Source organism: Cryptotermes secundus, unplaced genomic scaffold (genome assembly GCF_002891405.2).
Source record: "Cryptotermes secundus unplaced genomic scaffold, Csec_1.0 scaffold741, whole genome shotgun sequence".
NCBI classification, from domain to species: domain Eukaryota; kingdom Metazoa; phylum Arthropoda; class Insecta; order Blattodea; family Kalotermitidae; genus Cryptotermes; species Cryptotermes secundus.
The window spans coordinates 1,021-10,096 of NW_019724599.1; positions in this window are offsets into that span (position 1 = coordinate 1,021).

Here is a 9,076-nt window from a genome sequence, read left to right on the forward strand (position 1 = left end):
ACAACAGAATACTATCAGTACTCACAGAATGGACACGACAGACCGACGTAAAATGTCGTCAGCGTTTTAGAGTTGCCACATATTTAGGGGTTGTCCCTAGTGTTTGAATTCACTAGCAGAGAATGGAGATCAAAGAGTAAGAGGGCAGTAAAGTATACCTGCGGACAAGTCACATTTTAAGTTGTGACGTGTCCCCCTTCTAGAAGTTTGTGACGACGGTACGAAGATCATGTTTCTGGACACTGCCCATCGTGATTTTTCAAATAACAACAGCAGATCAAATGCTTCGTACAGAACATAATTGTGTTCTGTAATTTACGTTGGGTGCACAATGTTGTGTTATCATATAACATTCTTTATTGGGATCGGTCGTAACACAACAACGAAGCAGTCGAAGTCAACTTCACCTTCGCTACATGTTTCGGCTTCTAAAGTCATCATCAGGAAAATACACGGTTACTGCCCTCACACACTATTGAACTGCATTTCAATGTGACATTCGAGCCGGATACTTGACAATAATGTTACACTATAATAATACAAGGTATAAAAATACAATAAAATTATGATAACTCGAAAGTTATACAATAAAATATTGTTAAAAATTATACACGTATACCGCTGTGTGTCTCCTGGAATGTAACAACAAGATTGCAACACTGACTTCATAATATGAAGAATTACATGGATAATTTTTAACCATATTTTATTGTATAACTTTCGTTTTATCATAATTTACTTGTGTTTTTATACCTCGCAATATTATAGTGTAACACAATTGTCAAGTATCCAGCTCGAATGTCACATGAAATGCAGTTCAATAGTGTGTGAGTGAGTAACCGTGTATTTGCCTGATGATGGCTTTAAAAGCCGAAACATGTAACTACTGTGATGTTAACGTAGACCGTTTCGTTGTTTGTTACGACGGATCCCAACAAAGAATTCGATGTCTTGAAATTTATTGTTAATGAATTGGTATGTAGGCCATAGTTTGCAAATTTTGCCACACTATTGTGTCTTGTAATGAGAAAAAACAGCGCGAAAGACACCTTCTTTCTTTTTAGTTGCCTAACCCACAGAAGATAAGATACTTCCTACCTTCGTCACCCTGCCCTTGCAATAATTAAAAGGCAAAAAAAAAAAAAAAGGAGGAGGAAGTTTAGTGGAGATGTGTCATATGCCCTTGCGTTTTGGGGAGTATAAGTTTGCACATATACTCAATCTTGGCACTGAATTTAGGGTAGTTTCACCCTTTGGACATTGTAAAATATGTGGGAAAGGATTGTACCACCACTCGATATGTGGGCACAGAGAGAAAACTCACTATACTCGTGCCAGAAATTCGACCACAGATGTCTAATTCTTAGTTGTACATTAACAGCAGAGCTCTCGAAGCACAAGCAGCATGAGAATGGGGCCTTGCCAAGCACCTGGTTAATTGTGGGAGAGGTAAACCAGGGTTTTACATCCAAGATCAATACATCATCCATAAACAGGGTTATCTTTACTTGTAGTGATAATCCAAATTAAAATGTAGTCTGTACTTATGTGTTTGTGTACTGCAACTTTCATTAGCTGTTCTGGTAGTAGTTCTGCTAGAGGTTAAATTCTTTTAAGTGTAGGATTTGAGGTTTTCATGAGAGTGGAGTTTCCCTTGAAAATAATACTCAATTTCTAATTCTTCCTTCAGATAAGATTTGATTTGTACTTGCTCTAGAGGCCATAGGGATGGCCGTCTTGTGTGTTTCCACTCTGACATTACAAGATCTCTGGTTGTCTAATTAGATGACACTTACTCGTAGTCACACAACGAGTTACACGTGACGATCTCAAAGAAGCTGCAGTGTGGGATGGTTCAATCTGTATTTTATTTTTTTATTTCTAGTGGGGTGGGACGACTAAGTCCCTTGTACTGCGGGCACTTCTGGCCTACTGTACCAGCCCAAGATGACAGGTGTGTGTGATTGTGGAGCAATTAGTGGAATGAAGGTTGGCAGGGGAAACTGAAGTACTCGGAGAAAACCTGCCCCAGCGCCACTTTGCCCACCACAAATCCCACTTGACCAGACCTGGGATCGAACCCTGGCTTCCGCGGTCGGAAGCCAGCAAATAACCGCTTGAGCTATGGCGCGACCACGTTCAGTCTGTAATCTTTAAGCATTTTGTATGTTCGTGTTTAAAGAGGATTGAGCCATAAAGCCAATTTNTAATTAGAAAACAGAAAGAAATCAATCACATCATGACTCATATAAATGTTGGAATGTTGAAGCACGAAAAATTGTAGAAAAATTGTCGAGCCAAGCATTCCCTTTAGGTACTGAAATCCCCGGCAGAGTACGCTGAACGAAATATGAGGAACTTCCCTTCTCTCAAGACGTCAAGAGGAAGAAAGGAGTGGGATACTATGGAGAAAAGCGAAAAAAATAAAGTCCCGAACCAACCGATTCGATGGTATCCGGGAAGAATGTAATGGAAGATAATCACGGATAACAGCAGGTCTCAAATATCTGATTCGTGTTCAAACAAGATTGAACAAAGAAAGAGTTCTAAAGACCAGACAGTGTTAGAGAAATCTTTAGACGTGTTGGAGTCCATTGAGATGGAGAACGAAGTCAAAAACGTATGTATTGAAGACGATAATCAATTTAGTGATAAACTCCGGGGACTCTAAAATAATGGTCAGACACCTATGGAAAGCCGCCGAGCTTCACGAACAACATTACAGTAACATTCAATGGGCATCACCCAATTAAGATAGGTCAGTGGAACTGTAGGAGCCTAAGAAGCAAGTTCCCCAAATTCCAACAGAGGAGCCAAAACAAAGATGTCATAGTGAATCAGAGACCTAGCTGGACGAAGCAGAAAGTGTATACCTGAAAGGGTTTGACGTGGCGAGAAAAGAAACTCACGAAATGGCAGGTGGTGGAGATGCCATTTTTATAAATAAGAAACTGAAATATTCGCGTAAGAATGGCTTATATGATGGTGACGGGAAAATTGAAGCGTGTGCAATTGAACTGTATACTGGCCAAGATAAAATATTAATTGTGTCATGTTACAAGCAGCCACACACGAAAATAGAGGTGAGAATATGGGAAAATTTTTTCGCACAATTCAAAGGTAAATTATTGATTGACGGAGACTTTGATGGACATCATCATTCGTGTGGTAATTCGAAAAATTGTACAACCGGCAACAACCTTTACCACTGCATCACTGAATTGGAAACAAACATCACGTTATTAAATGACGGCTCCCCGACATATATCTCCGATGCCACAGGATCCAAGGCAGCCCTCGACCTAAGTTTTGTGGACCCAAGATCAACACTGTTATACGCCTGGAAGGGTGGAACAGACCCTTGGAATAGCGACCATTATCCAATTTTTATCGAGTATAACGGCAAAACAGAGCCAAGGAAAGGCAGCCCTCGACCTAACTTTTGTGGACCCAAGATCAACACTGTTATACACCTGGAAGGGTGGAAAAGACCCTTGGAATAGCGACCATTATCCAATTTTCATCGAGTATAACGGCAAAATAGAGCCAGGGAAAGGCAGCAAAGAAGCTTCTAGATTGCATAATAAAGACGTTGCTTGGAATGTCTTCATGGAAAAGTTAAAGAAAAAATCACGAAAGTCAAAACGCATGAAGGATGGAACAGAGAGAAGGATGTAAAGGAAAGGTATGATAATTTTATCCAGATAATTACAGGAAAATTAGGAGACACAACTGCTAAAAGGGAAAAAACAAAAAAAAACAACATCGGAAATGGAGGACAAGGAAAAATAGGAAATAGAGAAAAACAACTGGCTGTCGTATTTGATGTGCGTGGCACATCTTGAGAAAGGGTGATTCTTTCAACAGGGCTAGTTATTGAATTTGCCTACCATCGACCACGGGATATTCGATCGTAAAGCGATGAACATAATAAGAAAAGCGGTTACAGACACTGGGTCCAGGAAGATTTCCAGAAAGTAAAATGATTCCAATTCATCATGCACCCTGAGTGGAAATAATTATCCTGCCCAAAGTACGTCTATTTTTATATTTTAATGGATTCTGACGTTGTATAGCATTCGAGACTACTGTTTTTTTTTAGCGTTATCCATTATCCAATGTTCTAAAGAAAACAAGGTTTCGGGAACTGGATCTGTTTTTCTTCCTCATGTGACGGGGTGGGAAACATCTACTTTGTTCGGTCCGTTAGAAATAGCTAACCTCAATCAGTGTCGGTCGAGTAAATTGTTGCTGATCCTCGCCAGCACAGTTATTTTTCTTTCCGAGTCCAGCGGGACTCATGATCTATGTCAGTATAAATACGGCTATACATATACGTTACATCAGGGGTTGCCAATTAGAGATAATAGAAAATATATAATAAAAATTGTGATAATGCATATACAACCTTGAAACTGAGATTGAAAAGGAAGTGGAAAATAAATGCAACAAACCAAACCAAACCAAACCAATAAATAAAATACACACACACACACAAATTCATAGGAATAATTTTAAGGTTTTCGTGTTGAAACAACATAAATCTTCTGCTTGCGCCGTCTCTGAAACAAAAATTTGGGCCCATATAGCATCTTTAATCAATCCAATCAGCCAAACCAATTTGGATATTTCGGATTGTTACTTGGATATAGCCTACTTTTCGATTGGTAAAATTCACATGAAGTGATTTAATCTCGTTCAATATGATGCGCCACTGCTTGGTCCATGAGTTGACCATGTTTATGGCTTGCTGCAGTATATCTGTTGCTTCTTAACTATTTGTTGACACAAAGAAAGGAGCACAACACACTAAGCGTACTGATATCATGTACAGTACTGTTCTAAAGGTTGTGGCACACATTTTCCGTAACCATTAACTAAATTACTCGCTTGGCACGCGGTAGCGTAGTTGGTTGAGGCACTATGCTACAAGCCGTAAGGTCGCGGGTTCAAGTCCCGATGAGATCACTTGATTTTTTTTTCAATTTACCTAATCCTTCCAACCGCACGATGGCCCTGGGGTCGACTCAGCCTCTAACAGAAGTGAGTATGAGGAATACCTTGGGGAGGGCGTAAAGGGCGGCCGGCGCGTAGGGCTGACAGCCTTGCCGACATCTATGAGCCGATTGTCTAGAAAATGTGGGAACCTTAACATCTCACAACCCTATGGGCCTTCACGGCCTGTTACAGGGATACCTTTACTTACTTATTAACTAAATTACTAAAAATGTGTATTTTTACTCGTACATCAAAGTACCATAACTGCGTACAAAAAGGCGGTTGCGCCAAAATTTCGTACATGGGTAAATGGATTCTTTGCTAATAATGCAGTTTTTATTTTAATTCAATTTTTTAAAAACTATTAAATACCAATATTATCGTGAAACGTCGAAGAATTGAGCATTTACGTTAAAAAAAACTTTGGTCGAGAGGAAACACAGGCGACTTTAAATGACGTTAGCCAACTAAGGTTGACAAAAGTTCGGTTTTCGGCTGACAATCTTTGGTTAAAATTTATATTTTCCTTTCGCAATTCTTGACCGGACGCAGAATGTCGGCTTCTTAAGTGGCTCGGAAAATACTTCGGTGGACTTCGCTTCCGGCAAAAATTTGTACAAGAATACGAGATTCTAAAGAATGGTTTAATTCTTAAAAAGAACTATTTTGGTTTTATGGATGTTTATTTCGTAATATTTTAGTCACTAACCAACAATAACCAGGACATTTTGATGCATGACAAAATGAAATAGCCGTGGATCCGCCACTAATTCTAACAGCTGCAGGTGTTCAAATGATTGGTTTTACTTTAATTTATAATTTTCAACCGCCCTTTACCACACTTGGCCCAACGTTGCTGGTCCAGTTTCTTTATACCAGTCTCGCCTCATGTTGCTGAGCCAATTTCTTCTATAACCGTCCACTTTGTCTTTCCACTTATATTAACTGTCATCACCAGCCGCTGGCTGCTGGGCTGCTACTGGTGATGACGGCTACAGCTGGCTTTACCCTGCTTCACTTATCATACTTACACACCTCTGATATTTAGGATAATGGGTTTAGTTTGGACGCCAGTAAACATACTATCAGTTTACAGATTTATGAAAGGGGTGAAGGATTGATAGGGGGTTGCTGTTGCTGGTAGCTAGTTCAGCCAGTAGAGCAAAGATTCTGTTCTCAAGGTCGTTTGGCAGGGTCTCGCTCAAAAAGGGGAGTGGGAACTCCTGTTATAACACACACACACACACATTGTTTCCCAAGACACTTTATTCTTACTGGGTTGATGACGACTGCCTTGGAAACACTTGGTTACACTTGCTTATTAAGTGGAGTATCACACCAATTGTCGTTCAAATACTGAACTGCTTACTGGGTTTCAAATATAATTCCGGTATTATAATTTCAACTTAACTTGTACTTTAATTTACCGTTTCACTCACACTTTATGCGTAGTCAGCCCATAAATTTTACATAATTTATAACAAATTTCGGAGGGATGCAGATTTTGCGTCCGGATGGTTCTTGAGTTGGAAAAACTAACTTAGCAGAATGACTTCTCAAAACTCGGAGTGCTGACTTTCTTGGATCAGCCCACCAGGCAACTCATTATATTCTGAGGATTGTTCACTTCGAAAAATAGGAGTACACTTCATTAACTATTCCTCCAATCCGTTTAAGGAAAGGGAATTTAGACTCTAAAGACTTAACGTCACTTTTGACAGTAGCTTGATAAATGCTATGTTTGGCTTGGGTCGCAGGAACACCTCTCTAAAAGTTACGATGTTCAAAAATTGTCACATATCATATTCTCAAAGGATTCCGACAAGTAAAATTTTGAGTAAAATTCTAAGAAAAAGCTGTGGGAGTCCTTCCTGTTTCACTTTGTATCTGCATTAACCAGTCGTTTTTCTTCCTTTTCGAGAGTTGTGGTAAGCCTCCTTCTTGAGAGCAAGAAATAGCCTATGTACTGTAACCGCACCATGCAGGAACCTCAGCAATGTTTTTCATTTATATTCTTAATTATAATGTACTACATGTAAACGAACTGTATTACTGTTAACAAAAGATGAAACGCAATTGACCCCAGCACCAGCAGACGCCAAGGACGACATCTGGTCTTTCTGAGGAACAAGCTAGCTGCAGGTCACTTGAAACCCCCAGAACGGAGCAGGAAGTATCCTGCTGTGTTTTCTGGGAATTTCAATGCTTGACTTCGACGGTGCGAGTCTTTGAAAATTTGAGACTTGACAGATAAGAGTCGCAATAATTTTCGGAGGGGTGTACCGAGCGATTGTTAGCGTACTTTCATTTATTTGAGAGCTGTCAGAAGGACCGTCTTGTACTTAGGCCCAAATTTACATGGATCTTATTAGGGATTGGCGGAATGTCAATGAGAGTAACACCCAAATTTTAGGTTCAGCCAATCAGCAAAATTTCAGAGGAGAGGAAACCGGGCGCTCCCGGAACCGTCAGGACTTCTGCCTCTCCAGAGCAGTCAGTCGCAAAAAGGGAATAACAGAAGCGAGTCATCAAAAGGGAGTAACTGGAGTCAGTCGCCTTAGTGAGTAACAGGAGTAACCTCCCGGACGTTAAATCGGTGTTGGCCGAATCCGGTACACAAATTCAAAGTGCTACAGCCCTGTAATGTGTAATTGTAGTTCACATCTACAATAAAGAGCAACAGTGTTGGTGAAGTGCGAGCTTTAAGTGTTCTCTATCTCCTTGTGTGTGCAAGGCCCAGAAGTTGCCCTGAGACAGATTCTTGTCCTACCGTCTGAGCAGTCGGAACCCCAAACGCCCGCCTATCCATATCCCCACGTTTGTTTTCCCCATTCCAAATTCGTGGATTTCACCCAAGTCCACTGGCGCCCATACAAATTCAAATTCAGAGTAATCCCACACCCTACCCTGAACCAGACAGCAACAAGGAAGCGGCGGATGAAAGTGGAGACCAACGTGAGGGCACTAAGAGGACACTTATAAGTGGCGAGTTATAAGTGCCGTCCAACTTGTGAGGCTTGAAGTCTCACTGAGTGGGTGACAACAGTTACAGTACCTCTTGTACATTTGTTGTATGTACAAGTAAACCTAATCGAACATGGTAATTAACATGGATCAATACCTGACACTAAATTAAATCAAGCTGAGGTTGGCAGTACGGTTACAAATTGTATGTTTCTCTGTTGCTTTCAACAACAAAAGCTGCCACGAGTCAATTTCCAGCTTAATTTGGGAGTTATAGCAATGGTGTAGTGACCACTGACCGGTAACTTGGACTCCGTTTGACTTGGCATCTAGGCATAATAATGCCAAACTGTGTTTAATTCGGAAATATGAATAATTCTCGTACTCCTCCAAAGGTAAAAAAAAAACGAAAGAAAGAAAGAAAGAAAGAAGGAAGAATCAAGCAGACACTGTCACTTTAATGAAGAGTGGACACAAAATGAGGAATTTTTGGACTTGCCGTCAAAAGAAAACGACAATACAGGACGTTGTAAAGTGTGCTGCATAAGCTCTACAGTGAAATATGATTCAGTGAAAACAGTAAGACATCATGCAAGAACAGAAATTCATATTAGCAAAGTGCTGACAAATTTACAAAGTTCAACTTTTGACAGATATTTTGTGAAAACCGGAACTAAAGAAGAATAAGAAGTGTCTTGTGCAAGATTAGTATTTACTTATCATGGTGCCAAACACCACCACAGCATTCTGTGCCAAGACTGGAAATTCACTGTTCTTTTTTATTGTCCTTACATACACGTATTTTAAATTATCATCCAAAATATACTGATTGAAAATGCATTGGCACATCACTCACTACAATTATTTCTGAAAGAGGTAGGCATTTGAAGAAAGCAGTCTTCTGGGATTTGGCACCGTGTATATGTGGTGTTAACCGACGTTTCGGAGGAACGTATCGCCTCCATCTTCAGGGTAGAAGGAAAAATATAAGAAATCCGCAAGCGAAGAGACCGTGAGAACCGGCAAACGCAGACTGATGTTGGAAATATACACAGCTATGTGAGAGCAGGAAGGAAGGGGGGAAGGGCAAGTATACAAGTGAAATCAGTAGTGT